This window comes from Oreochromis aureus, linkage group 3 (assembly GCF_013358895.1).
Source record: "Oreochromis aureus strain Israel breed Guangdong linkage group 3, ZZ_aureus, whole genome shotgun sequence".
Taxonomy (NCBI): Eukaryota; Metazoa; Chordata; class Actinopteri; order Cichliformes; family Cichlidae; genus Oreochromis; species Oreochromis aureus.
The window spans coordinates 64561776-64573472 of NC_052944.1; the positions used below are offsets into that span (position 1 = coordinate 64561776).

General features: G+C 41.8%; 1 non-coding gene across 1 annotated transcript; it reads right to left on the reverse strand.

The window, feature by feature from the left end:
* Positions 1–6997: 6997 nt before the first annotated feature.
* On the reverse strand, positions 6998–7070 carry trnar-acg. The gene has a single exon. It is a non-coding gene; the product is annotated as a tRNA-Arg (tRNA).
* Between the last annotated feature and the right edge of the window lie 4627 nt (positions 7071–11697).

Below are 11697 nucleotides of genomic sequence, written 5' to 3' on the forward strand. Positions count from 1 at the left end.
CCCTCCAAATTAGACAAGCGTCATCAGTGCAGGTCTTTAAGTCCAGATTGAAAACCTATTTTTATTCCCTGGCTTTTAACTGTGTAGGAAACTGACACCTTCTTATTTATGTAATGATTTTATGGTATTTTTAATTTGGTAGTTGTTTTGATCTGTGTTGTTCAGCACTTTGGTCTGCCTGGTGTGTTCTTAAAGTGCTATACAAATAAATGATGATGATGATGATGATGATTCACAATAAATCAGCAGTCTAATGTAATCCAAATCAGTTTAATAAATCTAATAGTAATCACCTTCTTCTAAGTCAGGAGTATAATGCAAACTAAAACTACATAATGATTCCAAAATCTTTAATTAAAGGTACAACGTGACATAAGATAATCTAATAATCTCACAATTCCCCCTTTGGTCTCTTTTTAAAGACATCACTTCTTACAATCCAGCATTGCAAGGTCTGTTTCTTTTTGCCCCTAAGGCCCTCTGTCCCCCTTTAACGGGTGGACCCTGTGTGGGATGACCTCTGTGTTTGGGCAATTCTGGTGCAAGAAAAACTATATTTACAACAACAACAGTAGTTACAGATGACACTCCCATCACTCTTCAGTTCTCCCACAACTTTATTTTGGTGCTCCAGTGTTCCCCACCCTCATCATGGTGCTACCTTAAGTCTTTCAAATGTACTCTGACTAGAACCTCTGTCCGAGGAGCTTTTAGCCTTTATTTTATTGCTGCAGCTACCAGTGTCTTCCAGTCGGGTGATTCTCTGCTCCTCTTCTTTCTTTGACCTCAGGGGTTAGACCACCCTTCAGTCGTTACACAGATCAGGGGATTATTCTGCCCCTATTTCAAACAATGATCTGTGTGTTCTGGGGTCACAGCTGTGTCCCCCCTTTTTACCAAGAGCCTCTCGAACCTCCTTGGTCTGGTGTTCCTGGATTTCCACCAACCCCTTCGTGGTTATTGCTATGCTTATGGGATCCATCCTCTCGAGGTGACTAGCAGGAGCCCAAACGGCATGACCCCTGACCCCAATTGCTGTCTTGGCAGTCTCTGTGTCTGTCTCTGCTGCGAAGGATCCTTGTATCTCTGCGACCTCGTCTGGTGTCTACTCCTTTCTCTGTAGGAGACAGAAAACCAGAACACCTCTCTGCCTAGCCTTGATAAATCTAATGTTATCCATTGTTCTTCTAGTGATTCAAAGTTGGTTTAGAATCTCATGTTCAGGACTCTCTGACCCAGGGACTTATTCTAATCTTAATCTATGTGTGTAAGCATGTCTGCAGTTACCCCTCGGCACTCTAAGTCATTTCCTACAATATATCAGTCCGGAGAGTTAGGCCGAACGAAGCTTATGACCTTCAAAAAACTGAGTGCCAAATCTTATGAGCACATTCGCAATGTGTGTATGAAAATGATTATAACCACTTATTTTAGTAAAAGAAATCAAAAACAAATTAACCATTTTCAGTTCTAACCTTTTCCCTCCTTTTCACAAAAAGCATGTGTTTCATTCATTCAGCCTGCCGTCCCACGGTTTCCTCTCCAGTGTGATACTCAGCTTCTCGTGAACACAGGCATTTTATCTTCTAAAGGCTATTCAGTTTGTTTCAATCATTAACGCTTAAACATGAAAATAATGATTTATGCATAAGTTTTACCAAAAAAGTCATAAAAATGAGAACCTATTAACCACTAGAAACCATTGTTTCAAGTTAAAACACGACTTCCCCCTTTTGACACACTTCCATGTGTCAATTCCCCTGAGCTAGGAAATTAAAAGAAAAGATTAGTAACATCATTTCTCAGAAAACATCAGAAATTCTCCTCTCCAGTATCGTTGCTCCAGCCCTGCCACCCTGTGTTGGGGAATGAAATTAGTTTAATCATCATGTTAAATCTGTTGAACTCCTGGCTCCGCTCAGAGTCTGCATCCGCAGAACTGCCTAGAAACAAAACTTGTGTGTTAATATAAACTTCAACTTTACAACTCCGTTTTCCCCCCACTGTTTTTCCCTCATTGACCACAGCAGGGGAATTAAACATAAAGTCTCTCACTGCCAGCAATATGACGCCATTTCAAAAAGGAAAAAGAAGAATTTAGACTGGATTACCTCGCTGAATCCTTTTAGACTGGGGACTCGCTTTCTGATTGTCCCAAATAAGTGACTTTCTCCAGAGCCAATTTAATTTGGAGAAGCTCACTTGCGACCGTTTTCCAACAACATGTTGTATAGCGCTTTTTCATTCAAATGTAGATCTGCTTAAATGACAGAGATATTATCAAACAAAACTTTCAGTGCACTATGAAAGTAAGCATTTAGAAAGGCCTAGTCAGGTCATGCTCTTCATCTCAGGAGGGTAAATCATACCAAACCTAAATGGCAGGTTCAACTTTGCACCAAAAGAAAATGTATCAGCCAGATTAATCTCAAAACATTCATCCATCAGCCACACAACACACAACATAACCCTGTTGTCTTATCACATAATGAGTTTCTTCTCATGTGACCAGGTGTATGCCATTGTTAAAACCTTCCTCCACACACCTGAGACAACAAACTCAACAATCTATTAGTCCCACTTATTCAAGACCCCTCTTCAGCATTCTGTTTTCCTCTACTATAATTCAATCATCTTTCCTACTATAATCTAGTCCACTAGTCTATGTATCACTTTTCATCACACTATAACTGGCTGCCCCCAGTTGGAGATTGCTTCACACACATACTTTCAACTCCTCTGGGGCGCACACACACAGTGATGTCAGGCACATCTGTTTTGTGCGAAATTTAGCTTCCTTCCTTCATGGATCTACATACTAAGTGCTGCCCTGTGAATACTTTCCCATGTATTCTATCCCCTTTCAAGGCAGTCTTACTCATTTTATTCCCCATTACAAGACAACAATCAGCCACACAGACCACGTCTGGTCCGTACTCACTCACACGTGCTCACACACAAAATAGGCCTATAGCTTGCATCTACACACACAGCTAGCGCGCTCGGTTGAAAGCTCTCTAACGCCCAATATGGCGGAGAATTCAACCATCGGACACTCATGATCATAACTTTGAGACACAGAATAGGACAACAAGACTAAAGACAATACTGACGTGAGAACAGGACACACTCATACTGAGGATGAAGTTTCAGTAACAGTGCCTGAGATGAGCAGCAGGTCACAGGAGAGTGAGATCAACCACGAGACTGAACCATACTCTTCCAGAGCGAGGAAGGAGCCAGAGTATTTAAGTGACTATGTAACTGGCGAGGGCAGTGGTGATCAAGTACTGACTAACATGGATTATTGTTACAGAGTAATGTGTAACATACATCTACAATTTAAGGAACCAGAAAGCTCAGCTAACTAAAAAAAAAGTGGGTTAGTGCAATGGATGAAGAAATACTATCACTCAAGGAAAACGACACATCTACCTTAACCACTTTGCCACAGGGTAAGAAACCAGTGGGGAGTAGATGGGTGTGTGCAGTCAAAAACAAAGTTGATGGATCTGAAAAGTACAAGCATGTAGCTAAAGGATAGAGTCAGAAGATGGGTGGAGACTATGAAGAAACCTTCTCTCACATTGCTAATCTGACCAGTATCAGAGGGTTGATGCAAAAGGCAATTTCAATTAAACACAGTTTTACATCAGGTGGATGTTAAAACTGCCTGTCTATATGCACCAGTAGATTGTGAGCCATACATGAAACAACCAGGCAGGAGTTGGAATAAGATGTTACATGCACATCTGAGTGAGAACAACTTTGTGCAGAGTCCTGCTGACCGCTGTGTTTACACAAGAGCAACAAAGAATGGTAAATGGTAAATGGCCTGTATTTGTATAGCACTTTACTTAGTCCCTAAGGACCCCAAAGCGCTTTACACATCCAGTCATCCACCCATTCGCACACACATTCACACACTGGTGATGGCAAGCTACATGAAATGAAAAAATAAACGTCTGTCTTGGGAGTGAGTTCAAGTGAGAAAATGTCTGAAGGCTGTTGTGTGTTTATTCCTTTGTAATTACCCTCGTAATGTTTGTTTGTTTGTTGTTTGTTTGTTTGTCTAGATAGTCACACCAGAATTCCTGCACATTTTCACCTTTGCTAACACTGAACTCTGTCCTGATTGTTTGTTTTCTGTGTTTTTTGTCTTCATCAAACATCTTTCATTCATCGCTACAGTTTTGAACTCCTCACCTCACCTGTGTTTGCAGGCAGTGGAGCAGGATTGCTTCAGCAGCACTCATGAAAGTTGTCTGTTCTGAGGATTTTTTGTTTTCAGTGTTTTTTATGCAAGTTCATTCATCTCAGGTTTTCACTAGCTGAACAATGGCCCATGAAAACCCGTTTCCTCTCCTTGTGCTTAAAAATGTGAGCAAACTGAAACAGGCCTTAAGGTAAGTAGTGATGTAGCTGTGATGAGGTGTTGGCGTAGAAAGGAGATGTGCTGCCACCTACTGGCTGTAGTTTGTCACTGGATCATGATCATGTTTTCCATTTCATCCATAACCTCCTGATATATTTATAGTTTTTAACAGCAGTTTATTAAACTCACAACTGAACTCTGGAATAAAAAAAAACTATTTACTGTTGAGATGTGGCTGGATGTGATGTGAGATCAAGATTGTGTTATCTTTATTAATTGATTAAAGTGTTCTTAAGGTTCAGTATAATCAGTGTCATTAGTGATCCCCATTAGTTTACTTTGTCAACAAGACTGCGGTAACAAAATCAACTTGCTGAAGATCTTTGAAAAATACATACTGACGAGACAAAGTAAAAGAGGCGTCCATCAGAGTTCAGCAACATTTCAGTTTGATTAAATTAAAGTTTTTTTAAACTACACAGGGATTTATTTTCTCATGTATTACATGAAAAAAAAAATGTATTACAACACAATACTTTTTTCTTCATGTACAGGGTTTCCAAAATAAGTTTTATTTCAAGTAAACTAATACATTTGATTCAGGTAAAACAGATCGTTACATTTATTCTTGTTTTCTAAAAAGTTTTATTTCATGTAAAGCATTTCCAAGGCTGTTAGCCGTATTATCCTGTATTGAACTTACTTACAGTGTGTCAAAACAACAACAACAACAACAACAACAACCCTATAAACTAACCCCCTTGTTTAGAGGTGATTGTCACTTTGCTGGGTTTTTACAGACGCTGAGAGTGAGAGAGATCATGTTCTACATTACTTTAAAAGTGATTTTCAAAGCTGCTGATGCATGAAACACTTTCCATAGAAACATGGATCAACTCTGTTTATGGCATTGAGTGTTAAATTGTAGCAGTTTCAATAAAGCCTGCAAAATTCTTGCATTTACACTGGGGAGCAAAGAAAAGTTAGACGTTGGTTGTACTATTGAAAATCAGTTTAATAAAAAAAACAATTAAACAGATATGAAGAAGAATGTGTTTGTAAAACTAGCGGTAAAGTGTGGGACCTATAAGGCAGACTGTTTCTGCTATCAAAACAGTTTGTGTTGTTAATCCTGAATGATTCTTGGTCACAACATTTTACTGCACACACATTTGGAAAATCGCATAGTTTGACAATAAATATCCCAGTAAAGACGCTTCATTTCTTAAGAAATATGCAGAGGGAGTGATCTTTATCAAAAGTAGAAGTTATATCTGTAGCTAAACCGTTGTACACAAGAACTTTAAAAATCTATAGTGTGTGAGGTTGTGTAAGTAAGGGTGGCTTGCCCTTCTCGCCTGCGTGTGACAAACCATCTGTTGGATCATGGATTTGATACCTCAGCATTGTGAAAGTGGGGAAACATACTCCTGGCTGAGCATAAGATTTCTGCTTACAACTTAGAATCTCACTTCTAAATGAAATAAAAATGTTTTTTGTAAGTATGGCTAATGTGTACTTTGACTTCTAAGTGTGACAGGTGCACAGCTGCGAGCTGGTGAGGCAAAAGCATTAGTAGAAGCAGTAACAGTCTCAATAGCAACAGCAGCAGCAGAGGTCACCCCGCTAGGTTGAGCATCAGAAATCACCAGCAGCATAAGCAGCAATACAGTTAGCATCAGTAACAACAGGCTCAGAATTAGTTGGACAAGGTTTTGTATCAGATGTTGATGCAGGCACACTATTAAGTCACAATGACTGTGTGGTGATGATGATGAGCTGAAGCAATGAGGGAACACACAGAATAAACTGCACACACCCAACAAACATTTGTCACGATTCCAGTCAGTCAGAGGTACGGAGCCTCTTTTATTCAGACGTCTGTGTCACTTTTAACTGTCTACTCCTCCACCCTCTGCTCTCAGCTTGTTGTCTCTGTGTAGATATAGTAACAGTAACATATGAGAAACTTTATTCAACACCAGCTGCAGATTTCCTCTGGTTGGTTTCAGAAGCTTGATTGGTCCGTTCTGCTGACTGGAAGCATCAGAGCACCTTTCTTTGTAGACAGATGCTGTTCGCAAAATAATTAAAGGGCATGTGATAAAATTATTTTGTTTTGCTTATAACTTAATATAAATGTGGCTTCATGCTTGGCAAGTGAAAGGTTGCTGGTTTGATTCCAGCTATAGACACTAAACCTCTCTGGGATTGTGTCAGGATGGGTATTTAGTTTAAAACTGCCAAATCAAACATGGAGCTTTAGCAACCTCCTGTGACACACGGTTGATGTGTTATTGCAGGACTTTTGATGATGTAGGTTAAAGATTTTCTTAAAAAAAAAAGGGCAAAAGACAGCAAATACTTTCAGTGCGGGTGTGTCCACACAGGCCTTTATTAATTATAATAATGTATACTTTATCAGTCCCCATGGGGAAACTACTCTCTCTGCCATTCACTCAGTGGGCAGCCACTAAGCAGGCGCACCAGGGAGCAGTGTGTAGAGACGGTACCTTGCTGTGGGGTACCTCGGGGTAGCCGTTCAGTGGATTCAAACCCCTGGTCTTCCGATCACGGGGTGACCACTCTACTAACAGAGCTATCCCTGCCCTAAAATGTGTACGAGCCAGCCAGGAGTCGAACCTAGAACCTTCTGATCCGTAGTCAGACGCGTTATCCATTACGCCACTGGCCCGCATGTAGTGTTGGGAAGGTTACTTTTAAAATGTATTCCATTACAGAATACTGAATACATGCCCCAAAATGTATTCTGTAACGTATTCCGTTACGTTACTCAATGAGAGTAACGTATTCTGAATACTTTGGATTACTTAATATATTATCATGCTTTTTACAACTACGTGAATGTACTATTGCTGTGATTTATTACTGTTACTGAAGGTCTGCGGCTCCGAACAGTAGTAAAGGGACCTCTGACTAATACGGTGGGTTCCGTGTCGGGCTGGTAGCCGAAAACTAGCTTTACTTTGTTGTCTGGGTCAACTTTGCTAGCGAGAGACAGAGAGAGGCATTGAAAGGCTGCTCCAACGGAACTTATTTTTTCCGGAGGAAAACACGAACACAGTGTACAGTTGAGTCTTAATAGCTTACTTACAAATGGGCTCGTCAGGCACTCTTCTTGGCTGCAGTGGTTATTATTATATTTACATGCTTCCAGCTCCCGTTTTTGCTCCGTGACAGCTCGGACTTCCTTTCTCTCCCTCCCTCGCTCACAGACACATAACGTGTATGGTAGTCCATTCTCGCTGCAGCACGGACTACACTGCCCATGAGGCTACATTCTTTAGGGCCATGCCTGTAGCATTCTGCCTTTTAGCTTAGCACAACAACAACAACAACAAAGCGCTTTCTCACCCAGGAAACACGCAGAGAGAGAGCGTCACCCTGTAACCATGGCAACCGTAACGCTGCCGCCTGGAACAACAGAACATAGCTGTCAAACAAACCCAAACAGTCCTGACCCGCGACAATATGAAACAGGGAAGTACCGCAGTGTAATCCATTTATTTCAACAAAGTAACTGTATTCTGAATACCACCTTTTTAAACGGTAACTGTAACGGAATACAGTTACTCATATTTTGTATTCTAAATACGTAACGGCGGTACATGTATTCCGTTACTCCCCAACACTGCCCGCATGTGTCACTCACGTCTTTTAGTTCAAAAGCAGAAAATGATATCTTTTTTCAGGGTGTTCTTGTGAATTTAGCTGCCAGGTGTGAGTTTATAACTGCAGTAAAAAGACAATAATTCACACTCATATTCAACAGCGCTAAGATTGTAACAAATGAAACCTTGTATTTTTTTTAACCCGTTACCTGTGTTATGAGTTAAAGAAACTCTCTGAATTCAGGGAAAAAAATCGCTATTTTAACGTATTGGAGCTGTGACCTCATCTTTGTTCTGTCCTGATTTTGTTTCCTCTGCTGTCTGACAGGGAATGATCCGCACAGGCTACGGATGATTTAGTGACGCTGTTTGTCACAAGATGTATGAAACACCGTGCGACACTCAGAGGTTTACTGTTCTTGTGGATTTTACACGACTGAATTCAACATGATACAAACAGATGTTTACAGCTGTAATCACTGATTTTCCACCACAGTCAGATTTAAATTAGCCTCTGAAAGTGAAACTAAACACCATCACACGGTTAATATAAACTGACAGCTGCTACACTTTTCTAACCTGACATAATGCATCACTGTAAACTTCACCACAGCACTGCACTGAACACTATTATGCACTAAACTGTAGAAAACTGCTGGTGATCTGAACTGATCACTAATTCTGGTCTGTCAGAGATTTTCAACAAGTGCTTTAAATGATTGTGCAGATAATAATCTGGTCTTTCATTATTTTCCATGCACAGGAATGATGTTTGCTGTTTGGCACTGATCCAGCAGGACACCTGAGAAAACAGAAAAGTAGCTTCTAAATAACTTGTGCAGAGCAGAAACCAACACAATATTAGTCATTTGATTGTAATCTTATACCTAATCGGTGTATATGTATAAACTCTTTCCCAAGAAACCTGAATTCAAACGTTTCAGAGCCACATCTGTTTGTATTAAAGCGCCCTCTGGTGGAACTCCTCTCCCTGACCTACAGTTTTTAAATCAGGAAGTCCTTCATATATTAATCAGTTTCTGGAGCTCTGAGAAAGTTCTACAAATGTAAATCCTCCGTGTATTCAAAATTCATAATTCGAAGTCTAATGTTTGCAGTCAATCAGTCTATGAGGGAGTTTTTGTTTGTTTTTGTTGAAATACCAAAAGTGAACAATGCCACCGATAATATAATAGTATGGCACACGGTGACAGGTGTGACGTAACCTGATGTAACCTGAAAGCAGAAGTTAGTTTAGCTGATTTAGGAAAAGTGAGTGTTGGTATGTAGCACCAGGTTAATCTGACTGCTGGTTCAATCATGGCCTGTGCTGCCATCTGCTGAGACAGTTCAGCTGACCTGGAGAGAAAGTAGGAGAAAAACATTGTCAGTGCGTCTCTTTCATGAGGAGGGGAAAGAATGAATCCTCTGGTCAAAGGCAGAGAAGGAAATGAGATCTCTGCTCTCCTTTTAAAAAAGCGTTGTCTCTAATTTCCCTTTTATTTGGTGAAGTCTGGAGAGGCCTCAGAACCATCTCAGGCCACAAACATCAGAACTCTCTGCCTGGGAGGGATGTGAGGTGGGCAAATGAACTGAATCATTTCTTCAACAGATTTGATTCAGCCATGAGGCAGTCTCCAACATCGGCTGCAGACTCACCCACCCCCACTGCTACTGTTCCACCTCTGACACCTCAGACACTTCACACCTCCTCTACTCACCCTGCTCACCCCTCCCCACCCCCAACAACAGCATCCAATATACAATCAACACAAGGCTCCAGCCTGTCTCTCTCAACCACCCAGGTTAGGAGGGAACTGAGGAGGATTAAAGCCAAGAAGGCAGCGGGTCCAGATGGCATCAGCTCGAGGGTCGTCAGGTCCTGCGCGGACCAACTGTGTGGTGTGATGGAGCACCTCTTCAACCTGAGCCTGAGGCTGGGACGAGTCCCACAGCTCTGGAAAACCTCCTGTGTTGTTCCAGTGCCAAAGACTTCACGCCCCAAGGACCTCAACAGCTACAGGCCGGTGGCTCTGACATCCCACCTGATGAAGACCCTGGAGCGGCTGGTCCTGGCTCAGCTTCGGCGCCTTGTGAGCTCATCACTGGACCCACTTCAGTTTGCCTACCAGCCTGGCATTGGAGCGGATGATGCCGTCATTCACCTCCTACATCGTTCCCTCGCTCACCTGGAGACCGCTGGAAGCACTGTGAGAATCATGTTCTTCGATTTCTCCAGTGCCTTCGACACCATTCTTCCCTCGGTTCTGAAGGACAAGCTGGAGAACTCAGGAGTGGACCATCACCTCACTACCTGGATTTTGGACTACCTCACCGACCGACCACAGTATGTGAGGACTCAGGGCTGTGTGTCGGACAGGGTCGTCTGCAGTACGGGGGCCCCACAGGGAACGGTTCTGGCTCCGTTCCTCTTCACCATCTACACTGCAGACTTCTCCCACAACTCCACCCAGTGCTTCCTGCAGAAGTTCTCTGATGACTCTGCAATAGTCGGCCTCATCACTGATGGGGACGACAAGGAGTACAGAGGACTGACTCAGGACTTTGTGGACTGGTGCCAGCTGAACTACCTCCAGATCAATGCCAGTAAAACCAAGGAGCTGGTGGTAGACTTCCGCAGGCACAAACATCCTCCACTGCAACCACTGAACATCCAAGGTATGGACATTGAGGCTGTGGACAGCTACAGGTACCTTGGTGTTCATCTGAACAGCAAACTGGACTGGACTCATAACTCAGACGCCCTCTACAGGAAAGGGCAGAGCAGGCTGTACCTGCTGCAGAGGCTCAGGTCGTTTGGAGTGGAGGGCCCACTCCTGAAGACCTTCTATGACTCTGTGGTGGCCTCATTTGTATTCTATTTTTATCCTATTTCATATTTTATTCTATTTTATTCTACTGTATATAGTATTTTATTTTATTCTATTCTGTACAGTTGTGTACAGTATGTTATTCTTATTGTATTCTAATTTTTGCTATATAACATTTGCACTGTCCACTTCCTGCTGTGACATAACAAATTTCTCACGTGTGGGACTAATAAAGGTTATCTTATCTTATCATATCTTCAAAACAAAGCAGAAAGATGGACTATGGGCTAAAATTAACAATGCACTTTGAAACCCGAGTATCAAACTTAAAGGTTTCATATATAAGAACAGTTTTCTCACTTCTGGATTTCCCTTCACTGACCCTCAGACTGTAACTAGATTTCTATTGTTGTCGGTCACTACTTACACTGTCCTCTGCATGTTTGATGTTCATTTCAGTGTTCAACTTTCAGTCTTTTAAAACATGAACTTAACTGTGACTGTTTCAGAACCGTGTTGAATCTATTCCATGAAGAATTAGGCCTGTTCTGAAGGAAAAGGGGGGTGAACCCAGCATTAGCAAAGTGTACCTAATAAAGTGACCAGTTAGTGTATGCATTGCACATCACTGACATTGCGCACAGAAAGCTAACAGCCAGTAGGTGGCAGCAGAGGAGCAACAATTTGCCAAACACAGATGGTTTTCATCTGACCTTTGACCTTAAATGTCACAGGAGCACAAAAACTGTAGATCAGAGGTCGGCAGCCTTTCTGAGGATGAGTGCCATCTAAAATTTCCTCAGATGTGCCATATGATTGCATTAGCAACAGAGTTGGTAAACTGGACTGGACTCCGACA